Source organism: Cryptomeria japonica, chromosome 4 (assembly GCF_030272615.1).
Source record: "Cryptomeria japonica chromosome 4, Sugi_1.0, whole genome shotgun sequence".
Classification (NCBI taxonomy): Eukaryota; Viridiplantae; Streptophyta; class Pinopsida; order Cupressales; family Cupressaceae; genus Cryptomeria; species Cryptomeria japonica.
In genome coordinates this window covers 415,189,855-415,215,509 of record NC_081408.1, presented here as the reverse complement: position 1 = coordinate 415,215,509, position 25,655 = coordinate 415,189,855, and positions in this window count along the sequence as shown.

Sequence of the window (25,655 nt, the reverse complement as noted above, 5' to 3'; positions counted from 1 at the left end):
CCCAATTCCACTTGTGCAATGGTCAAAGAAAGAAAGCAAATCTTTTACATAGAGGATTTATCCTATTTTAGTGAACACCAATGCTTGTTTACTAAAACAAAACCTTAGGATGAAACAGCTTCCCACTAGTTTAGGAGATGATGAAAATAGTGATGACCCATTGGGCAAGACAACAATGGCTGAAATAAGAACAAAGAGCAGGGCAAACTCACAAGCACTATCCTCAGCTTCTATGATACAATCGAAAGGTAAAGGACCCAAAATCAAATTTACAGTTAAAGGGTCAAAGAAGGGTGAATCATCATCCGCATCACAGGAAGCAATTGCGAAGGAGAAAGAACAACCAGCTGCCAGTGAAGTTGGAAAAGGAAAGGAGGTTGAAGAAGGTGAAATTCCTCAACAAGAGGAAGTACAGGCAGAGGAAGTATCACATCCATCTGAAGTTGATGCCCCGATTACTTCACAGGTAATCGTCCATTCTATTGACCCTGACTCTGACTCTGACCAAGAAGATGAATATTTTCAAGAAGATGGAGATCTAAGTATGGGTATGACGTAATCAGAGACCGTTGGTTAGTTTTTTACAATAACCAACTTCTCTAATTTAGATGATATCCCTTCATCTACTTTTGAATCCACCATGATGGATTTTAATGAGACCTTGCAAGATGCACTTACAGAACAGGTTTCAATAGATCTACCTATCACTACTACCACCACCATGGAAATTCCTCCATTGGTAAGTGTTGAAGTTACCTTCACAGCACCCTCTACTCTTCCATCTATAACTAAAGAGGTAGAAGCAACAAATGTTTCACTGGATGCCTTAATATCAACACCATCAGTAACACTCACAACTGCACCAAGTTCTAGTCTCCCTACTTCTGAATCTTCAACTCCAAGTCAGCAAGGAGCTACTACTCCATCAACTAATCCAGAACTACCCCCCTGGATGGAAGTAGTGGCCCCTAAAAGGAAAAAATAGGTGATATCCCCAGATGAGTTTGACTTTGAACTTTTAGTTCCCCTAAAGCCTAAGGGAACAAAAAAGCCAAAGATGGTATCTCAGGTGGTAATAGACTCAGCTTCCAAGAGAAAATACACTAAAGTTATGGTGCCATCATCAGATAAGGACAAAGGAAACATACAATATGAATACTATACCATGCAAGTCATAGAGCTCGGGGTGGAAACACATGAGAGTGTGAAATTAGATTCTCAAATAGCCCTTAATTCTTTATTCAGAAGATTGGATCAAGAGAGGGATGAGAAAAATGTCTTGAAGCAGAAGTATGAATAGCTGACCAATGTTCTTCTAAAGGTTACACAATCTTCTCAAGAGATAGAGCCTATAGGATCTTCAATAGATACCGAAGCTCTCAAGAAGATTGAACAGGTGGGAGCTAAAGGCCGAGTAATGGGTGAGTGGATTTCAAGGCTAAGGTCAGAAGGCTCTCATCTTTTGAGCTCAACAGTGCAACTATTGTCTGATTATGAAGTCATCCAAAGTCGGATGCAAGGACTCAAAACCTCTTTATCATAGGAGATTGAGGAGGTTGTGAAAAGTACTACCTTGTGGAGAAAAATGGAGGACTTCAGGATAGATGTCCTGGTTGAAAATAAGGTAATTCCCACAAGGGAAAAGTACATTCAAATCTTGTCTTTATTGTCTCATAAACCAGAGACAATGAAGTTAATGATTGCAGAGCTGGACCGGGAGAAGAAAGAAGGTGATGATGAGGTTGACCTTATTTTTGGTGATCTCCCTTGCTATTTATATGATAGCAAACAAAATCTTGTCACTGCTGAAGTTGTCACGTAAGAATTCCTTTCTTTGATGGATCAATGCACAGGACAAGATTTTTCTCTTGATACATTTGATAAATTGTTAGAAATCCAGGTCAGCTTCGAAGTCCTCGCATCCATGTTGAAGGATGTAAAAAAGAAATAGGTGAAGATTCAAGATGCAATGTCCCACATCCAAATCATCACAAGTTCTAACAAGGATATGTAAAGTGGCAGCTCAAGGTCCTTGCAGGAATGCTTTTGGTTTGTTGAACCTGACTCTACCCTTACATGTTCTTTGTGATGGTTCACAGAAGAAATTTCCCAAGTTATTGGGTGATGGTGCTTAGCATCCTGATGAACACATCACTGCATTTTATATTGCATGTGGTTTTTTGGGAGTTGAACATGAAGATATATCTGTAAGGTTATTTATTGAAACCTTACAAGGTGTAGCTGCTGATTGGTTTTACCATTTGCCAAATAATTCTATCATAGATTGGGCTAGCCTCAAAACAAGGTTTGAGGCAAGGTTCAAACCTATAGAAGATGAGCATGCACTCTTGGCACAATTGACTCAAATGAAGAAAAAACTGCAAGAGCCCATGCGGGAATTTGTTGCTAAATTCAACAAGCTACATAACCGCATCCCGGTTGCTTCTCAGCCTACCGCTGCAAATTTGAAGTTCTTCTTCATGAATGCTCAGTCACTTGAGGTGAGTTTCTTGTTGAGAAGAGTAGTTCCATGTAACCTTGCAGCTACACAAACCTTAGCAGTTGAGGTTGAAGATGACCTTATCCTTGCGGGTAAGATAAAGATAGAGCCAAATGGATCCAAAGAAAACTCTTCTTTGGGATCATGGTCTACCAAGAGAGAAGATACCATGGTGCAAAGGTTAGCTAATGAGTTGCTTGCCATCAAAAAGCAAATAGCTTAGGTGTATTTTCTTCCACTTATGAAGACATTCTTAGGAGGCCATATCCAAATACTGCTCCTAGTTATGTAGCTAGAAATCAAGACAAGCTTTCTTTGCCACCAAGAGGGCTTGCACTTGAGGCACCATTAACAAATGTAGCAGTGGAGGGCTCTGAATCTGAACAAAGTGATCTTGCTGGTCTATTTCAAGAGGAGGAAGTAGACATAGCTAGTGACTCTCAAATCCGATTTATGTAGTTCCACAAAGCTATTGAACAAAAAGAAAAGACCATGCCAGGTACCATGGAGGAAGACAATCACATCACGAGATGTGAAAAGGTGAACATTCATGAAGATCCCAATCAAGTTGAAATGAATGCATTCATGTTCCAAGGTCATGAACTTGGACATATCATGCATAAGAGACCTACCCCACAACTTGATGAAGATCATTTCATGAGTACTATAGAAGAGTTTTGTTCAAGTCTTGTCGACGATCCTCTCAAATCTGAAGTTTGTGAACAACATGTTGAGGTAAGCAATGCAGTCATGTTTTCAATTGACTCACATGAAGAAACTCATTCTTTTTAGCATGAGGTTGTAATAGAAGAAGCAGCTGATAAAGGTGTAATCAACAAGAAGAATTTTGATTTTGCTTCGTCAAGAGGATGTCCAATTAGACATCTTGCTTGGTTGGAAGCAAATGGAGAGCCAGAGGTTCCACTTGTACATGAGCTTGAAGATACACTTGAGGAAGAGGCCAAACATGCATTTTCAGCTAAGCAAGAGCAATCTAGTTTCAAATATCTACTTTGGAGTAGCAATACATATGATTCATTTCAAGAGGAAGGTGAATTTGTTCATCTCTTCCAAGGAGTGTTGCATCAAGTCCTGGTACAATTGTTCATGCTTCTATTGGTTGTGGTTGCTAATGATCATGTAAGGAAATGCAAGCTGCTAAAGAAAGGCAGCTACTTTTGTGAGCCCGTGAATGGTTTCATTTAGGAAGGTTTCTATGGTTAGTTAGTTTAGTTTAGGTTAGTTTCCATTTTTAATAAGTGTAGTTGCATAATTTTTTGTCTTGTTTTCAATTGGTTGCTTTGTGTCAGTCTTGTTGTCTGTGTCTTTGTTGCTTGACTCTATAACCCAATGGATATAAGCACTCAGAGTTCTGGATTCTACAAGCTTCAAGTGTTGTAGCTCATTCCCCCAGTCAGAGCCAGTTGTTGTCCTTGATTTCAGCGTGGCTAAAATAGTGGTACAACCCCTATGAAATGTGTCCATTTCGTAGCCTACGTCCTCCAAGATTAGTTGACTTCCCTCGTAAGTCATGTCAGTTTGCATCTTTGTTTTTGTCATTTTCATGGTTTTTCCTTCATCTTTTATTTTATCTTTTGTCTACACTTCGGGTTTTAAAACCTGAAATGCAGTGTTTCTTGTGTTTTCCTGCATGTCGGGTTTTAAAACCTAAAGTGCAGTTTTGGTCTGCCAAGTAATGCAGGTCGGGGAATTTTTCCTGACCTACAGGTCTGCCCTTATGTGCTGCCAGTTTAAGTGCAAGTCGGGGAATTTTTCCCGACCTGCCAATCCATATGCAAGTCAGAGAAATTTTTCCGACCTGCCGATCCATGTGCAAGTCAGAGAATTTTTCCCGACCTACCGATCCATATGCAGGTCGGGGAATTTTTCCTGACCTGGCAATCCATGTGTAGGTCGAGGAATTTTTCTCGACCTGCAGGTCTATGTGCAAGTCGGGGAAGTTTTCCCGACCTGCAGGTCTATGTGCGGGTTAGGGAATTTTTCTCGGCCTGCAAGTTTGCTTATGTGCAAGTCAGGGAATTTTCCCGATCTACAAGTCTATGTGCAAGTCAGGGAATTTTTCCTGACCTACAAGTTTGCCTATGTGCAGGTCGGGGAATTTTTCCCGACCTACAGGTCTATGTGCAGGTCAAGGAATTTTTCCTGACCTGCAAGTTTGCCTATGTGCAGGCTGGGGAATTTTTCCCGACCTGCAAGTTACATTTTGCCCTTCTCGCATATTGGACTTTAAAGTCCGATATGCAATCTTTGCTTGATTTTCCTTGCACATCAGACTTTAAATTCTGATGTGCGAATTTTGAGTTTCCTTCCTAGGTTGCAGATTGGACTTTTAAAGTCCGACCTGCATATGATGATGTTTGAAGTTGCGGTTCGAACTTTAAAGTCCGACCTGCAAGTTTTTCCCTTTTTGTCTCCTAAGTCATTTCTGACTCCCGTTTCTTGTTCTGATTGATGAAAATTGCTAGTCTGATGGTGATCATTTTCAAAACACTAGTGATCCATGTTGAAATGTCTGCGCCCTCTCCCAGCAAATCGACAGAGAAAAGAAGATGCGCTGATGAGATTGCTGATATGACGCTAGACAAAGCTAAGATGCAAGTTGCTTTAGCTCGATTTGAATAATTTCAGAAATCCAATGAGGAGGAGAAAGATGAATAAAGTGTCCTCTTTTTGACACTTTCTTTTCATGTAGTTGCATTGTTAGACGCTGCAATTTTCTCGCAACTGCATATTTTCTTTCTGCTGAAGTTGTAGTCAAGTGGGACTGTGCAGTTGAATTAGTCAGCTATGCCCACATTTTTTTCCAATATTTTCCTATATAAGGAGGACCCTCATTTGTAAATAGGGATCTTTTTGGCAATGCAACAAAATTCTGCTAGTTTGTATGTGCACTCTAAGACTTTGAGTTTAGATGTAAATCAGATTGTTTTCAATAAAAGAGGCAAGTTGTGTTCAGACTTTGTGCCAATTCAAGTTGTTATGTGACGATATTTTCTAGAGTTGATTGTGAGTTTTGTTCTATTGTGAAAGAGGGATTTAAATTCAATCTTGCAGAACTTGAGCTGCTAATTGTATTTAGAGTTATATGTTTGGTTTTCAGATTTGGTCTTGTAGACTTTGAGCTGCTTATCATATCTGAAACTAGTGTGGAAAGCTAAAGTGGGAAGATAGCTTGTAGACTTTGTACTGCTTTTATTTTTAAGACTTGTGCATGCGAGTTGAAGTGCATTGTGTAGTTAGACTTTGAGCTGCTACATATTGTGCTTAGTTAGCAGAAAATCATCTAAAAGGGTTGATAGGAGAATAGATAGTTCAAGACTTTGAGCTTTCTTTCTGTTTTCCCATCCTAGGGAAGTGACGGAGGTCTTTGTGCCTTCATGGAAACTTTGCCTCCCTTTATGTTCCAAAAATCCTACAAAGAAGTCTCATTTATGTATTTGCTGTTATTTATTTCCAATTGCTATTACTTTTCTGAGAAGAGAAAAGAGTATAGTTTTTCTTGAAAGAAGAATAAAGACTGTTGTCCCACCCATATTAGATTAGTTTAGTTTGTAGATAGGGGGAGCCTTACCTTAATTAGGAGATTTTTACTCACACACTATGGTTGAAGCCACAATTTTGTATATTTCTCCAAGTGTACAAAATTTTCAACCAACAAGAACTAAACAAGAACAAAACTAAAAGGAAATATTTTTGGTTGATGCAAGATTTCTCATCGACCAGGGATGCTCCTGCATCATATATTCTAGGGCTCTTGGTTATTATATAGGCCAGTATCCTCCTTGTGTTCTTTTGAGACTAAGATCAAACTCTATAGCCATACCTCCTTCTATGATCTTTGTATTTGACCTTGGAATGTTTATCATATAGAGGTTTGTCACATTCCACATGTTCTAAGCCTTGTGAAACATTCATGGCTGACCTTATATAAGTCTAAGACTAGACTGGGATCCTTGATATATGATGCCCTTAGTCTACTCTTGATAAGTGTATGAGTAGCTTGATGCATAGACTAGCCTTTTTAATTCACTAACACCTTGTTGTCACCATTTATAATGACCAGTGTTGTATTCTATAGCATATTTTCTCACCATGTGTGAGACCACTACAAGGTCTTCAAAACCTCATATCCTTTGTTGAAAATGTTCTTTGTTTCATATTACTCTTTCAAACCTTGTAACTGCAATCACTCCCCTTTGATGGATTGTTAATTGTCCTAAGGTGCATTGGTTGCTCTCTATATCTTTAGATATATCACTTAGACCTTGTTCTATCATTGAGCTATGAAAAATAGGCCTATGGACTGATTTCTCTATGACTAGTAGAACACATCAAGGTCCTCTTGAAGGTCCATTGTCATATGTATTTCTTATTCAAGAGACACATTCACTATTAATGATTATAAAGGTGTTGCTACATGTAGCTTTTCTTTTAATTCATGTGTATGTACTTTGAACTCTGACCACTCTTCATGATTCTTTATGAAGGCACTATCTTCTTTGTTATCTTTCAACAGTAATCATGATTGTATTACTCTACTTTTAGATGGGATACTTATATTGACAGTTATCTTGGGTTGTGAATAACTTGTGACTTCTCACTAATCTTTTTGGAGTGTCTTGAGCTTTGACAAAGATCACTGTCCATTTTAATGTGCTAGGTTATTAGACGGTATCTAGGCTTTGTTCACTGTTATAGATCCGCTTTGATGTCATCTAAATCACAAAACAAGGCATTGTGCTAGAAGAACATTATCATTATATCTTTATTATTATAGGGGATTAACACCAAGTCATATAATTGCTTTGTGATTGATCTGAATGTTGATATGGACTGCTTTATCAATGCATTAGTGTTTTTGTGCATGTCCTCACTGTTTGAGAATGATTTTTGATAATCTTATGTGACTTTCCATTCCTCTGCTACACTCTCATTAGCTTCATCTTTTGAAGGCCTTGTGATATCATTGTAAGAATTGTTACTTTACTGGTAATGATCTTTGTCTTCATGAATGTATGCGATTGGGACTTTTTTACATTGTTATTGACTGCATCTCTAACCTTTATTGATCTTTCAATGTATTTTATCTACCCTTTGAGATTTGAGAATGGTTCATGATTTGTTCTAAGCTCTGAAGATAAAGAAAAGTATTTTAGACCTCCATTTGTTGTTATTTACAACAGTCTCTACTACAATGATAGTGCTCTTACTATCATTATTACTTTATTGATTAGAGGGGTTGAATGCACTTCCTTGATAGCCCTGATATCCTACTACTCTTCAACAGACTATCAAAGGATACGGTTTGATAAATTATATCTTAGCTCCTAAGGACTGGTTCTTTTGATGGCTACAATATCATTGTTGTCTTTTCTTAATAGTTGCAATATTCTCTTTGTACCTTTTTGAGTCCTTTGTTCACATTATTGCATTTTGATAGTGAACTATGTACTATCTTTGGCAGCATGCTTGGCACAGTGAACAAACAAATTAGTAAAAACAATGAATTTAGTGATTTCTTCCTGATGATTTGATATAGCATTTGCTTTCCTGGAGTTATATGACATGCTAGTTGTTATAATGCATATGAGGATCAGATTGTGTGTTTATAGATGCATGTGCATATAATGAATGATGAGCCTCATTTCTCTAACAACATTGTCTCTCTCAGATGTAGGCAAGAAGTGACAGCTAAATGCAAGACATGTGAAAGATGATACAAAGCAACTCAACTAGGACTTGTCATTCAGGCAATGACGAGTCACCCTTCCTTATATGCATTTATTTTCTTTGCATCTACAGATATAAATATTTTATTTCATCTGTATTATAACAATTAGTCTCATGGCTTGTGTGAGACATTGTCCATTCATATTATCAATAAAGATCTTTTTCTCAAAAATTATGCACTTTCTCCCATGTCATATGCATCTGCATAATGTGATATGATAGTTTAATATTTTGTTCTTTCTTTATGAGCATGAATGTGATACAATGGAATAAAAATGTACCTTTCTATTCATTAAAAAAATATAAAAGTTCTACCACATTGAGCTTGTTAGTGAAAATAGGTAACAGATATTTCTATGTTGTGGGGGTCCCATTGAATGGTTTCCAATTTCCAACCTAAGTTGTGTGTTTTTTGTGTGTCTTCTATGTTCATGCCAGTAAATTTTGCAACATTAGGCTAATCTAGGCCCTCCTCACTTTCACTCTTGGTATAAGTGTTACCTTGGCCAATGTGTTTTTCATTGTCTGATATTTCTTGCCAAGAATAGACAAAAATCCAAAATTTTCCAAACTAACCAAAATTCCAAATTTTATCCAAAAACTACCAAAATTTGGGCATCAATGTCTCTGTCTATACATCAGCGTCTCTACTTTTGTTTTGGCATCTTTGCCACTAAGGATCAGTGTCTGTGTTCCTAAGTTTCAACGTCTCCGCTTCTATTTCAGCATCTTCATTTGAGTTAAATCCCTAATTAGTTTTCATCCATCCATTAAACAATTATCAATCCCCAATTGATATCTCTTGCCAACCATCAATCCAGTCTTAGGTAACCTTAACCTTCTTCTTCCCATCATCAATCCATTCTCCCATAATCATTTTTTCTATCCATAAGGACTTATCACATCAAATCAAAATAATCCTAATCCTAATCAATCAATCAACCAACCAATCAATCATCAATCCTAATCCAAGGTCAGTACTTTGCGAAGTCTGATTTAGATCTTTATGATTTGTCAATCCCTAATTAACCTTGTTCTTCAGAAAGAATCTATCCCAAGTAGCTTTCTTAATTAATCTCAATCATTTGGGTTGATCCAAACGCTAATCCTTGTCTAATATTTCTTGAGAACTTAGTGTGCACTAGAAATATGGGATCATCCTACAAATGAAAGAAAACACGTCAAACACACACATGAAACATTTCATTAGAGTTAGTGATCACAAAAACATGTTAGTGAACCAAAAACTCTCAAAATCATTCCATGCTCCTCTATCCCTAAAGATCCTTAAGATTCAAGGTGGCCCTCACTTGGAAGAGCACTTGATCTCTTGAATGTCAACCTAGACAACGGGATTTAAATGATGATTCTAGGATCAAAATGAATACAACTAAGATCCTAGTGAATGCTAAGATTGTGATAGGAATGAAAGCTAAGGATGCAAGATGAAAAACTAGTTATGATCAAGATGGTGGAGATGATGGGAGCCTAAGTTAATTCCAAATTGGAGATTATGATGAGCTAATTAATCTACATGAAGATGAAAAAGTATGTAATTGATATGCAATTTATGCTAAATGATCTAAAACATAATGAAATTAAGGTTAATTCTACGATGCTAATGTTAGAAGACTTAGATGCTTGAAGATGACAAATGAGCTCCTTGATAACCTGCAAAATGACTATAATCTGGATGCACAAGATTGGGGTTTTTGAATTGAAGAAATGAGCTCTATTTATAGGAAAAATAGAGAAATGGATGGTTGAGATTGAGTAATCTTAACAAGGGCTATGATTGAAAGTTATCAATCCATGAAAGAGATTCAATCCAATCCCGAGTTGAAAAATGTCATCTTGAGAGGGCTTGAGAGGATGCTAAACAAGCATTAGATGCTAAGCAAGCAATTAAGGATATCCTCAAGGAGTGAAATCACTGGATAATATCATTAACCAGGGAGGCATGATATTACCCAATAGGTAAACTTTTATGCAATATGGGGAAATGGTTAAAGGGACAACCATCATGGCTAAGGGGTGTGGGCTTGTAAGTGGCATTAAAAGAATTTTAAAGACTTTGTAGGCTAACTTTCTCAAAGAGGAAAACCACTAGTGGTTTATGTAAGAGCCTTACATATTTGGAAGACTCAACAAGTTAACTTGTTGAAATAGATAAAGTCTTAAATGCATTTTGAAGACTTTCTTCCAAATTTGGAGAAGTGAATTCCCCAAATTTAGGGAAAGGACATGATTAGGATGTGATTAGGAGGTTTCTCAAAGGATGATTATGGAGGCAAGTGGGAGATGTGGGATTTTTCAAGTGGGTGAGGAAAATAGATATTTTAGCAAATTAAAATGATTTAATTTAGCCAAAAGGGATGCAACTTGCATTTGTAGGATTTTGCAAGTAGGGAGGACTATTCACAAATAAATAATGATTTATTTATTTGCAAAGGGGATTTTTAATTAAATGTGAATTTAATCAAAAGGGGAAAAGGGGATTTTAATCAAATAAATCAGATTTATTTAATCAAATGGCTAAGGGTACTTAATCAAACCTTAGTTTAATTAAGAAGGAGATTTAATCAAATCTTAAATTTTATTAAAAGGTCAATTAGCAGAATAGGGATATTAATTAAATCTTAATTTAATTAATTGGAAGAACTAAGGATAATTAAATGAATTAAATTCACTTAATTCATTGTGCAACTTTTAGGTGTCTACATTTTGCCCCTCTTTGATTCAAAGTGTGACCACATGTTGATTCAAAGAAAAACGCTCAATTTGTCATCAATTTTTTTTCGATATGATGTTGTCGTCAAAATTATCAATATGAAACCCTGGATATGAAAATTCGATATGAGACTGATATGAAATTGATATGGAGATTTGATATGATAATGCCCCCTTGGGAGATCATTCATGCACTAAAGGCTTGAATGATCTCTCGAAAGAAGAAGAATATTATTTGAAAGATTAAGAGTGGATAATTGATGACATGCATGGCTTTGATAAGATTGATCAGATTGATAAGAATGAGATCAAGTCTAGTTTCAGAAATGACACCTCTTGTATAAGTCAAAGATTATCAAAATGTCTAGTTTGAGGAAAAATATATCCTGTATAAGACCTGATCAAAACATTTGGTTTTAGGAAAGATGCACCATATATAAGACATGATAGAATGGATCAGATGAAATGGATTAATAGAATTGATAAGATTGAGATCAAGTCTAGTTTTAGGAATGACACCTCTTGTATAAGACAAAGATGATCAAAACATCTGGTTTCAGGAACGATATATCCTGTATAAGACCTGATCAAGACATCTAGTTTCGGGAAAGATACATCCTATATAAGACATGATAGATGAGAGTTGGATAAATGATGAAGATATGAAAGTGAAGAAAGATTCCATGATGATGTGATAGATATGCATTTGATGGATGCAATGATGAATGTGACTAGATGATGATGATAATGATATGCAACTAAATGTCATGATATCATAATGCAACTAAATGCATATTTTAATATGATAATGATAATGAAATGATACTAATGCAAGATTAAAATGATATGCAACCTAATGCAAGATTAAGATAATAATGATAATGAAATGATACTAATGGATTCCCATTCCCAAATGTTTCCATCTGTTTTGATCAATGTGCCAGTGCTTCCTTTGTTTTCATCATCGGGCCTTGATTTGTTGAAAGTTGATACAAGCATCATGGTATAATTAAACCATAATGACCTGAGTATAACTTACATGGATTTTTGATATTGCAAGGTGTAGCGTCCTAAAATTGCGACACTTGCAATTTCGACTGCATTTCGGTCTTCACGATGGCGATGCAACACGCAACCTGAATGGAGACCCCGAAACCTGATTATGACACCAAAAACTGCATTTTCTTGCACCTTGGCCTGAACCTCCTTTGCACCCTGCTGTCCCGGGAGGTGGGACCAAAGTGCCCAGCGCCCTGGTCCCCCAGGACCATGGCGCCCAGCGCCCTGGTCCCTGGGTCCTATTTTGGGCCCGGTCTCATTTGGACTTCGGGTCTTTTTTGGAAAATTATCTTTCTTGGTCGGCCTAAGGTTGGGAAAATCAGTCTATCAGCCCTAATTGACAAGTATATAAACTACATTTTCCTCTTTCATTCGATATGATGGAAAAAGCATGGAAACTATACTCAAGCATTCAAGCATTCAAGCATTCTTTCAAGCAATTGATCATTCTAAGTCTCCATTCAAGGCTAAGTGTTGCATTCAAGACAAGGATTCAACCATTGAAGAGGAGATCACATACTACATGCTACATACAACATACAACAATACAACAAACAACAACATCTATACCTTCGCACATAAGGATACAAACATCCTTACAACAAGGTATTAGTACTTGTTTTACATTACATTTACAGCATTTCTCATTTCTTGGTTAATTCCAAAACCGGGGTTTGACCTAAGGGCAAACCCCTAATCCCTAACCCCCCAATCATCTTCACTTTTCTGTGTGTAGGTTGCAGGTACGCGGCTGAAATTGAAGATCTGGAATCCTTGTGCAGAGACGAACAGATCCCCCTTCGTTTCGCGGATTTTTTGGAGGACCGTGTGCACGCCGGGCGCCATCGTCCCGTCAACTTTTGCTCAAATTTGCAGGACAATGCCGTATCGACATTTTACTACTAATTCCAGGTCTGCAGCTTCATCCTATATCCCTATCTCAGTTTATAAGCGAATCTTTGTCACTTTCTATGCATTCCTAGCTTAATTCTTCTATCAACATTCTTTACAAAAGAGGGTAGCCTTGCTTTCTTAACCCTTGAAACACATTTAGCATCCAATCTGGCATTGTGTGGGATTGGATCTTGTGGGTTTCAACCCCTCTTTTGAATGTAAAGTCTCTCCCCTAAGTGAAAACCATCAACCCTAGTGAATCTCCCTTCTCTCTCCTTGGAGTTGGAAGAGGGGAGAGCAACTAGGGTTCGATCGCGATTTTCCGCTTTACACAAGGTAACACAATTGTCAAGGTATAATTGAACCAAGACGATCTAAGCATGGCTTGTGTAAACAGACAAGAGTTAATCTTTGTCCTATACAAATTGGAAATATCCTCAATGATATGCCACTAGATCACGTCGTAGAACAAATTTGCATAGTAAAAGGCTTTACTCCCAAATAGTAGATAAAGAAAACATCACACTCCTTCCTTGCTTCTCTCATTTCAAGACATCCTTGAGGTGCTTGGGAGATATGATAAGAAAAAATTAATAACCATAAGTGAGCATGCATGCTATCGGAAATGTATTCTTGTCAGGTAAAACATCTTGCAAATAGATCGTTTGTTCAGTTGAAATCAGTTCAAGTTCTTGATGTCTAGCCTCCTTGCATTGTTGTGGTTAGTGTTGGTTGTTCTGATCCTTTTTGTCGTGCTACGTGTTTGGTCCAATTTCTAAAACCCTCAAGGTGACATGCCCCCAATGAGGTCAGTATTTTTCCCCTTGTCGTTGATACTACTTCGATATGAATATTTACACTGATCACCAAGCCATGGTGGGATATGATTTGGATAACTGATTCAGATAAATCAAGGACAACAACTATGCTAAGTATGTCTGGGATAATTATGTGTGTACAAGTATTTTGTGATGGCTATTGGCTTAGATCAAATGGAGCCAAAGATATGATGCAAGTACTGATAGAGAGAGGAGTTGCTCTCTCAAAAATGGCACCTGTTGCCAAGTTTTCACCACTTATTTTTATTGCACTTTTTGACTTGTTTTTTATTGTTTTTGTATTTTTCTTGATATTTTGATTTTTTTGTTGTGTCACAGGGTGCCTGTTTACTAGGTTTTCACCCTAGTAAGGATTTTTTATACCTTTTTTTTTTGCTTTCTTTTTGTTTTTTTTTGCTTGATCCATGCATTGGACGACTCAAGTGTAGAATTTCTTTAGATGGATGTTGTTGGTTGGCACATCAAGAACGTCCCCTTCTGAAGTTGATAACTAATATACTCCTGATCCATAAGTTGATAAGATGACAAGGGTCCCAACTAGTTGGGTTCAAATTTCCCTTTCCTTTCTCAATCTTGTTGATTCCAGGGATTTTCCTTTAGGACTAGGTCACCAACTTTGAATGCTCATGGGATGAATGTGATTGTAGCTTCTGCACATTCTTTGTTGATATACTTTCAGATGATAAAAGGTGTGTTTTCTATGTTCATCTAGCAGCTCTAGCTCTTGCAACCTATTGAATTGATATTTCTCATCTAGAATGAGGCCTTTTAATGACACCCGAAGTGATGGAATATCTACCTCAACAAGTAGGATATCTTTTTATCCATATACCAATGAGTATCATGTAGCTCCTGTAGGTGTGTGGATACTCATTTTATAGGCCCAAAGTGCAGGATTAAGCTGGACATGCCAATCTTTACCAACATCATTCACTATCTTTTTGAGGATTTTTAAGATTGCCTTGTTTGAGGCCTCTGCTTGGACATTCCCTTGTGGATAATAAGGTGTTGAAAAGTGATGTTGGATATGGAATTGCTCATAAAGCTCTTGTACATCCTTATTCTTGAAAGGTCTTCCATTATCTATGATAATGAAACTAGGGATGTCGTACCGACAGATGAGGTAATTCAGAATGAAGGAAGCTATTTGTTTGCTAGTTACCGTTGTTAATGGAACTGCCTCAATCCACTTGGTGAAGTACTCAGTGGCCTTGATGATGAGCGTGTATCCATTCAACAAGGAAGGATGAATCTTTCCCACTAGGTCAAGCCCCCATTGACAGAAAGGCCAAGATGTAGTCAATGGTTACAACTCTTGCGCTGGTGCATGTATGAGGTTACCATGAATTTGACACTTAGGGCATTTCCTAGCAAACTGATAGGACTCTTTTTCCATTGTCGGCCAATAATATCCCATCCTGAAAATTTTCTTGGAAAGAGTAGGACCACTTGAATGCTTATGAAAAATACCTTTGTGAAGCTCATGTAAGACGGATTCAGATTTGTTACGATCAAGGCATCGAAGAAGAGTACCATCAAGACCTCAGCGATAAAGTGTATCAATGGTTAAGGTATAGTGGGCTGTTTGTCGAATAAAACTTCATTTCTGGTTACAAGACAGGTCTGGTGGGAGGGTATTGTCTTTGAGGTAGGCATAGATCTTCCCATATAAGGGGGAATTATAACCATTTAGGGCACAGATGACTTGAGATTATGAATTGTCATAGGCAAGGGAAAACAATTGCTCCACCTGGAATTCATAACGATTATGTGTATCTGAAATTTGTAGGAGTGAGGCGATAGTGGCCATTGTGTCAGCACCTATATTGTTAAGCCTTGGAATCTGCTCAAATGTGATTTGTACAAAGTATTTCTTAAAATCATCCACCAAGCATTTGTATGGCATCATCTTATCATCTTTTGTCTGATAGTCATCATTGATCTGATTGATAACTAATTGAGAGTCTCCATAGACTTTCAATTCTGTGATTTTCCATTCTACGGCTAGTTTGATACCTGTCACTAGAGTTTCATACTCAATGATATTATTGGTGCATAGGAACATCAATCTGTACGATCTCGGAATTATGTGTCCTTCTGGAGTGATGAAAAAAATGTCAACACATAATCCATGTTGTGTATAGGATCCATCAAAGTATAGGGTCCATGGCTTTTGTGCAATAGTGAGCACATCCGTAACTGGGAATTCCACCTATAGTGGGTGTTTGTCTAGTAGAGATGCTTCTGCCAGTTGATCTACTATTGCTTGTCCTTTGATAGCCCTATGTTCTATGTACTGAATGTCAAACTCACTTAGGATCATGACCCATTTTTCTAACCTCCCTATGAGAGCATCTTCGCTGAGTAGATATTTTAGTGGGTCGATCTTTGCCACTAGCTTGATAGTATGAGCTAACATATAGTGTCGTAGCTTTTGGGAAGTGAACACTACAGCTAAGAAATCTTTTTCGATGAAAGTGTAATTGAGTTCATAGCCATTCAACATCTTGCTAATGTAATAGATGGCTCTTTCCTTTCCTGTTGAGTCCTCTTGTGCTAGTAATGCCCCTAGTGACACTTTTGTTGTTGATATGTAGAGGATGAGTGGCTTTCCCACTATTCATGGTACTAAAATAGGCAGATTCATGAGATATTGCTTTAGCTGATGGAATGATTCTATACACTTGTCCTCCCATCTGAAAGGTACATTTTTATGAAGTAGATGGTTGAATGGGAGACATTTGTCCTCCAATTGAGCAATAAATCGTTTGATAGATTGTAGCCTGCCTTGAAAAGATCGTAGCTGACTAATATTCCTTGGAGGTTGCATTTCCATGATAGCCTGAACATTTTCTAGATCCACCTTGATGCTCTTTTTATACAATGTAACCCAAGATTTTTCCGGATGTGACCCCGAAAACATACATTTTAGGATTCAATCTGAAATTGAATTTCTCTAGTCATTGAAAGATATTATCAAGGTTGTCTAGGTGTTCTTCTCTTGTGAATGATTTGGCTAGCAATTCATCCACATAATCCTCCATAAAAGTATGCATCATGTCATGGAAGATTGCTGACATTTCTCTCTGATAGGTTGCACCAGCATTTTTCAAGCCAAAAGACATGACGTTCCAGCAGTATGTACCCCATGGACATGTGAATGGAGTTTTATCCTGATCTTTTGGAGCTATCTTGATTTGATTGTATCCGAAAAAACCATCCATGAGGGATAACATAGCATGTCATGTTGCTAGATCAATAATGGTGTTGATGCTTGGTAAAGGAAAGTCATCCTTTAGACAAACCTTGTTGATATCCCTGAAGTCTGTACAAATCCTGATGCTTTTATCTAGTTTAGAAGTTGGCACAATGTTAGAAATCCATTCTACATAATCAATGGGTTGGATGAATCCTACATCAAGTAACTTCTTCAGCTCTGCTTTGACCAATATGGCGACATGTGGGTTCATCTTCCTTATTTTTTGTTTGACAGGTTTAGCTCTAGGAGCGATGGACAAGTGATGCATGATGAGATTTGGATCTACCCCCACCATGTCTGCATAAGACCAATCAAAGTTGATTTTCTTCTCCTTGAAGAATTTGACATAGTCAAGTTTTTCTTTTTCCATTAGTGATTTTGCCAGATGTATGGTTCTTGTTGTTGCTTTAGTGCCGATATTTATTGATTGAGTTGGCTCAATCAAGATGGGTGATCTCTCCTAGTAATGTTTAGGAAGAGTGTCAAGTCTCTCATCTTGGTGTAGGAGCACCTAACCCAAAAGTACACCAGGAGGTTAAAGATCATGCCATGAGTCATTTCACTCATATTTGTGTTTATATGGTCATTTTAATGTATTTTGAGTCATTATGAGATCATATGTAAGGCTAAAAGAGCCAATTGTAATGAGTTGTCCAAGTTGTCCTAATAAGGTCTTGATTGAGTTTATGAGGTCAAATTTATATAAACGAATCATGAAAGGGTAAAAAGGTGGTAAAAGGTCATTTGAAGTCCATTTTGATGTATTTGGAAGGTTCATGTGAAGTCTTACAAGTATGGAGTTCATATTCATCAAAGTTGTGATTTGTGGCATTAAATGTTGTCAAGCAAAAAACTCATGTTTTGCAAAGTTGTAAAATGGTGGTTGATTGGTCTAAAGGTGGTTCAGTCATTTGTAACTACCAAATATCTTATAAAAGGCTGAAATGGTTGAATTTGAGGTGGTGGATCAATTAGTGGGAGAATTTTATTGAGAAATCTACAAAACCCCTGCCTAACCCTTTAGTTCCTGCAGGGTTGATGGGTAGGAGGGTTTATATTGGTCAAGTTGAGTTCATAGGAGGATTGTTGTAGAAGTGGAGGATGTATTACAATCCCAATATACCACCTATATTATAAATATAATAGAGATCAATGAAAAGAGATAAGTTTTATTCATAATTTCCTTGAACAAACCTTGTTTTGGCATGTTACAGTTCTGATTTATGCATAATTGTTTTATTGTATAGATTCATTTGACACCCAAATAAATTGGAATTTTTTGTGGAATGATTTATCTCTTTTTTGAAACAATTTTGGAGATCATCCATGGATTATAATGAAAGTTCCAGTGTTTTTTGTCAAAACTGTCACAAAACCCTTGTTGACAAGGTTGCAACAAAAGATTTGATCATGTAATTCTCGCCAAAATACCCTAAAGAAACTAAATAATAATATACAAATGGAGATAATTTTTTTCTTAATTAACATCTAATAACAACTAATGCAACATATAACATCTCCATCTATTTACATTCATTAACCAATAACCAATATGAACATACATCATTTGCTCATTTCATCAATTAACGCAAGCGGAAATAACACAACATCAATAATATTTCTCTAGGGTACTTAAACATCATTACTTGATTCATTTTCACGATAACATACTACACACATGATAGGTATATTTCACCTTCATCAATGCATCATATTATAATTCTTTAACCATGAGATATGAAACCTACAACATTACTTATTCCTCATGATATGCATAATTTCCTTTCTACCAATGCATCTATGTGAATCATTCCTATTTACTAGATCCAATTAACATCTTCTAACATATTCCCATATTAATCTACGAATGTTCATCTTTCAAGATTATTTAACATTCTAACTAGCCTCTAAACATTCCATGAAATAATACAACTAATCCATAATGAAATTCCATTCTACTCCAACTATAATCCACTTATTTCCATGATTCATAAGATCACATCTCTACAATAGTACAAATACAATATGCCTAAATTCCAATTTCCAACTACAATTCATCTTAAAAATACGAGTGCATATTTACATCATGAGCATATCTCTTTCTACTACAAGAATCCATCTACTATATACAAGAATGTTACATTACATGCATTCTATCTTATCCATTACATAAATATGCTACAAGGTACATCCATAGTACATCATGAAGAAGAATCCACATCATGCAAGAAGAATCCAATAGAACATCCCAATGGAAAAAAAGCACCAACCTCCTGACCATGTGGAACTAATGGAACCACCCCCCGTGCTAGGAGATGACACAAGGTCCCAACACATACTCTAAGCCTAAGTTGGCACCTATAACCAAGGAGACTAACCACACAAGGACTCTCAAGCAAGAACTCACACATACAACAAGAATGAACTCCCAGAGGCGTAAAACTCATCAAGACATAAATGCATCCAATAAGCATAATCATAAATCATAAAGGGGAAACACATGTAGGAGTGGAGTGTCATCACATGCCATCCTCAAAACATAATATCATAAGGCACAAGGAACTAGCCTAATGGACATGTGGAGCCATCTCAACCTATGAGAAACTAAGGGAGATTAGCTTACCATCTTCACGGCATTCTCATGCTTATCCTAAAACATCCTCCCTAGGACTAAGTCATGAGGCAAAAACCAATTTATCATCTTATTAATTAATCTAACTACCCAACCCATCAATTATTAGGTTATCACTTATTTACAAATCACAGAAAGCTCCAATGTGCCCTGGTGGTCTAGACTTCATGCATCCTTACAAGGAACCTCATGCAAGCCTATCTCTCGTGACCCCAGTCATCACAAGGAAGCCCACTCCTCCTAACATGGCCCAACAATAAATCACAAGAGGCTCTACCAACATAATTACATGAAAATAATACTCAATGCAGCCAACAACTTTCACACATACTCTTACAACATAAGCAAGGCTACAACAACATCAATAGAGAAAAATGAGCCTCTTGGCTAGCAATAAACAAAGGGCATATCAATCCATCAAATGCTTCCATCAAATAAAAGATAACATCATAGCAAGGCCTACTCACTTGCTGGTCCAAAACAGCATAGTAATCATCTCAATCATCCATGGCCTATCCACATGGAAGAGAGTCTAAAATATTCACAATGCATAGAGAAACAAATATACTCAAAACCATCAAAACTGATCAAACCCAAAACTGGGAAATATTAACAAACCTCAAATAAAGCCTCTGGTACATAAATCGATTCAGGAAAATACCTCATAAATGACCAAAACTGGAAAAACACAAAACACAAACAGGTTAGTGCTTTTGCCCCATAGGACAACGCTTCTACCAAAAAGGACAGCGCTTCTGTCAAGAAGAACAACGCTTATGTTTCCAGAATCACGCATATGTATCCTGAGACAATGCTTATGTTGCACAGAGCAGCGCAAATGCAATACAGAACAATGTTTTTACACATTAAGACAACACTTTTGCAGAAACATCGCTTTTGCACAAGACTTACGAAAAACTCAGAAAACTTTCGGGTAAAATAATAAAATCCAGACTTTACATAAGGGCTCAAAAAACATATGAAAAGAGATGCCTAGAAACAAGGAATACATAGGTATAAACACACCAAAATATCTCAGACTATAAACCAAGATTTAATTATATATCTTCATGGCATAAAACAAACAAAACCACTGCAAAACTCACAGAGAATCCAATGAAGACAATTCCAAACAATCACAACTGAAGGACTCACAAAGGGAAAACCAGCCTACTCTCATCCAAACAAGGATTAATCAACTAAAGATCTTCACAATAATTTTCACAGAGCCATGAAATTCCATACACAGGAAAAACCCATATATATATATATATATATATATATATATATATATATATATATATATCCCAGCAACTATATAAAAACTCTCATAACATAAAGTTTCCCTCCCAAATATTAACCTTCAACAGTAATAAAATTATAGAGTAAAGTAATATTTCAACCCAAACCCAAAACAATGCATACACAGAGATGCCATTGAAAGCCAAGATGCAAAGTGAAGAACTCTGACCTGCAACTTGAAGTAATGGATTGAAGCTAAAGAAGAGCTCCCACAAGCCAAACCAAATCCAATCCAAGCTCCAGCCAAAACCAAGAGAGAAGAAATCCAATACCAAGAAGAAAACGTGTTGGAGAAATTTCCAGAGAAGAGTCAACCAACCCGAAAAACCTCATGGGAATGAAAATAAAAAGCAACAATAATCCAAAACCCTAGCCTCAATCTCGGCCAATCAAAATATTCTATTTTAGAATATATTTTACCAACCCACCATATAATATAATTTATTCACACATTTTGAATTTAACCAATGAGAGTAAAGGGTAGGTAAAGTAAATATAAAATATACTTATCCAGCTAAGTGGGAATGTTTTATTTTTATTTAATTTAATGTGTTCATACACCCCACTTAGGAATAAAAGTCAAACTATTAAATAAATATAAGTTGTAAATAAATAATCCAAATAGGGATTAAAATCAAATAACCCAAAAGCTAATTAAATAAATTAAAGAACCAAATAAATATAAGATATCAAGTAAATATCAAACCATAGAAGGTCAAATAAATAATTAAATAATCAAATACCATTAAAGATTTAATTCACAAATGTGAAATAAATATTAAACAACAATAAAGCTTATCAAATATTAAATAATCATAACATCAATAAATGTATTATCATTTAAATATAAATATCAAATAATTAAATACTCAAAACTTATAAATTAAATACTTTAAAATAAACATTACCAAATATACAATTACACATCAAGAGCCACATAATTACTCTAACATAATCAAGTAAATCAACCAGTATAAACTGAACTCACAATACCAAAAGACCAAGCTTACTAACTAACATGGCAAATTATGCCAAGGCGTCGACTACTCATGGTGAACAACTTAGACCTAGAGTATGTGAGGGGAACTCATGCCATCTCCAAACCACATAAACCATTGGAACTAAAGACACACTTAGACATGTGAAGCCAGGTGGAGTCGATGTCTGGTACCTGCAAAATCCTACAACCACAAAACGACAATATCACATATACATATACACATATAGAACAAGCAAGTTATAGAGAATCGCGACGACACATCTCACTCGCAATGAGTGATGTGGAATCGTCTCTATCACGAAGATAGTCAAACACGTCTCATAAACATCTCATCATATGTAATCATGAAGTAGGGTTAGCGTAATCATAATCATCATAAAAACCATGATAAATCTAATCTATCAATAATCCATCACATAATGAGCATATAAAATCCATCGAGTACTTATATCATCAAATCACATGATCAATCATGATAGTACCAACATCCATATAGATAATCAAAATAGAATATGTCCAATAGTGTCTAACATCAATCATAAGTCACTAAAGTACATGAGTAATCATCATCCAAATCATCAAAATATAGTCTAGATAAGTCTATCAAGCATAATATAAAAGTCAACTCTAGTCAAAATAAGTCAAATCAATGGTGGACACTACAAATCCTAACCCTTAATGTAACTGATCAATTTTTCTCATATTTTGTATTCTAAGAGTCAATTCCGTTCTCTTGCATATGAAGTTGGTTTCATCTTTATTGGTTGTATAAATTACAAGAAATCTTATGCCGTAGCAAGATAAATGTTGAATTTTCTAAGTTGTTTATGACAGTAAAAAGAGGTCTCAGTAAGGGGGGCATAACTCAAAAATGAACCGTTGGATCTTGCTGAGTTTTTTATATGGTTTTAAAAACATAGTTTTCTAAAGTCTCACCGAAGAGATATTCAAAATATTTTTGGGTTTGTAAGTTATTAATAACAAAGTACTAGTTTATCAAACTATCATAACTGGGATAGCATAATGCATTGTTTGGGTGTTGATTAATGTTTAAAGGGTTGTAAGATGATATGAAAGATTTGATCTGGTAAAAATGATAGTAAATATTATCTATAACATGATTGATAGATGATATTTGAAGGTTTGGCACTGATATTATGTGATTCACAGTCCAAACTGTCATGAAATGATAGTCTACAATGAAAGGATAGGTTGATGATGGCATAAACTTGGAGATGGTGATAAAAGGGCGCTTTAATGAGACCCATAAAGTTTCTTATGATCCAAGAATAGAGAGAGTGATGTGTATTTTGTTGTCTTATGGTTGGATATTGTTGTTTTGACCAATGGTCTAAAGTTGTTGTTTGTGACAGTCAATGAGCATGTGGAGATGTTGTGAAAGAAATCTTGGGGAATGTGTGATTGTTGTGGTAAGATGTGGTAATGCTTGAAGGTAATTGGCAATTTATTGCTTTGTGAGTTGTGGCATTGATAACATTTTGTTATGATGATAGCTTCAAAGGTGTTGAGTTATTTGTTGCCTTGAAATGACGATGTTTATGTTGATATTGAAGGAGTTTATTTGAAACTAATGTATGATGGGTTTGATATGGTTGATTGGCTATTGATTATGCCTCTGTTATAAAGAAATTGGTGATAAATGAATTGGAATGCAGATTGGATCAGTAAAATCCTTGGTTGTGATTTGGTTTTCATGATGCTCTGCATCATATCTTTAGGCGCCTCAAAGATGTTTTCACCATTAGATGTGTCCTTTGTTTTTACTTTTTTGTGATCTAATACTACCATTAGATCAATTTTTTATTTGTTTATTTTGCGACTAAGAGACTTGGTACTCCTCTGATTGTAGATATCATTATGTGGTTCACTGGTGGAGCATGTTTTTGGGTTGACAGAGAAAAGGTATTGAGCAATGGCCTCATCATTTTGGAATATTGGTATATCATTGTGCTTAGGTTCTTCCCACTCTATAAAGTTAGGATATATGAGAGGTAGGGAGTCATTTGGTGGGTTAAGATCTACCGTTGTAAGAGTCATGATAGAGATATTGTCATAGTTGTCTATAGCATGGGTGAGGTCTATAACAGTCTTAAGGTTTTCATTGGTACTCTCGTTGATATTGCCTCTTTTGTATTGAAGCTTCTAATTCTCGTTAGCCTCATAGATATGTTGTGGTCTGAATTCAAACGATCTAGATCTTGAGCCTTGTCCCTCATAAGGAATGGGTGTATAGGTGTGGATTGTATCCACCTCAATATCCTCAGTGATATCTGAACAAGTGTCCCATGCATACTCATTGGAATTTATTTCATAATTGCTATCCAAGGTTACCTCACTGAATCGAACAAGAATGTTGTGTGGCAAAAAGAGCTCACTGATAATCGATAGAAGTTAGGTGGCTTGTGCTGATTCAGGATCTGTGCTTGTTTGTATTCATTGGATTTGCTCATACATAGTTTCCCTTCTTTGAGTAGAAATCTCATCATGTTGTGGCTTGAATTCAGTTTGTTTAGGTGTTTGTTCATGATTTACTTTTTTATAAGAAGTCTCCTCTCTTTGGATAGCGAGTTCTTCTTATCGCTTCTCATTTTCTTCATGCTCTTGTTCTTTTCTTGTATTTTTCTTGGCAATTGACACTCATCTGGGATCATGGTGTTCTCATTGATAGCAACACACATCATTTTGGGTTGGATACTTATCTGATATTCACCAGTATTCAAGGATTTACATCCAGCATTTAGGGAAACCGACATATTGAAGAGCAAGAAAAACTGGCAAACTAGGTACCGGTATTTGGAGCTCGACATAGGAGATTGATCCGGAAAAGGTTAAAGTAGCAATGATCATAAAGATTAATGTTTATATTTTGTTTTGGGTTGACATGTATTTATCTTTTGTAATATGATTGTGAGTCGACATAAGGCATTCATGTATGTAAGGGTATATAAGTCATTCTATAAGGTCATTTTGGGATATAGGTAATGCGGGATTGTATGAGCAAGATCTTGATCGACAGTATGTGAATGTTATGATCTATAGTTGGTATTGGTTGTTTGTCAAGAAGATTGGGAAGTGAATTGATATCGGTAAAGGAAGGTGACAATGTTAACCAGTACAGTCTGTGCTTAAACTGGAACTCATCCAGCATATTAGCTGCACATTTAGAGTTTAGTTTTTTACTATAATTCAATATTTTATCTATAGTTAGTGAGGCTCCTTTGTGATGAGCAGTGCACTTTAGGCAGTGTGCCTTCCTGAATGTGCAGGTCCCCTTTATGTAATATTTATTCAACTGGTCAGTGGATAGATATTGTGGGTCACAAATCCCACCGTGATTTTTTCTCTTTGAGTTTTTCCATGTATAAATATTTGTGTTATGGTGTTGATCTTTGTGGTTGCATTATTAATTCTTGTAATTTTCTTTTATGCATACTGATTACTAAGTTGTTGTGCTAATAAGGTTAAAGTTAATCATACTGAGAAAACACATATTTGCCCCCCCCCCCTTCTCTTAGTGTTCTTGGATTCCAACAATTGGTATCAGAGCTTAGTCACAGGCTCAAACCCCTCACTTGCATTAGGGGGGGGGGGGATTGTTGCAAGGTGTGCACCCTTGGTCTCCTTTTCTTGTGCAGTGCAGCGCTCGACTTTGTGACATGGCTTAACCG